Raw genomic sequence first — 432 nt, forward strand, 5'->3', positions numbered from 1 at the left:
CTCATTCGAGGGAAAAACCTGCCCTGGTACAGTCGTCCTTTTTGACGGGACTACCGCTCGGCAGTGAAACTGTGAGATTAGAGCACTATAAATTTTGACTGCCGGTGCCGGGAAGCGAACCCGGATCATTGGCATACGAGTCTAGCACTCTAACCGCACGGCCACTACCGTCGGTAGTTTTTATTGTTTTGTTACAGAGATTAAGAGATGACAGAGGGTTAACTGATGGGTAATTTAATTCTCCGTCGAACCGCCCTTTTTTCATCCCTTAATCTCAATTAGGAGGGGAGAGGTGACTTTTTAATTACCGTGAGCCACTGTGCGCCGCGAAACTATTATTTTTCTCACTGGCCCATGATATTCATGGCCGTTTTTATTTTTTCGTTACAGAGATTAAGGGATGAAAGAGAGTTTATTGATGGGGAATTTAAT

Source organism: Diachasma alloeum, unplaced genomic scaffold (assembly GCF_001412515.2).
Source record: "Diachasma alloeum isolate Michigan unplaced genomic scaffold, Dall2.0 Dall_scaffold_00642, whole genome shotgun sequence".
Lineage (NCBI taxonomy): Eukaryota > Metazoa > Arthropoda > Insecta > Hymenoptera > Braconidae > Diachasma > Diachasma alloeum.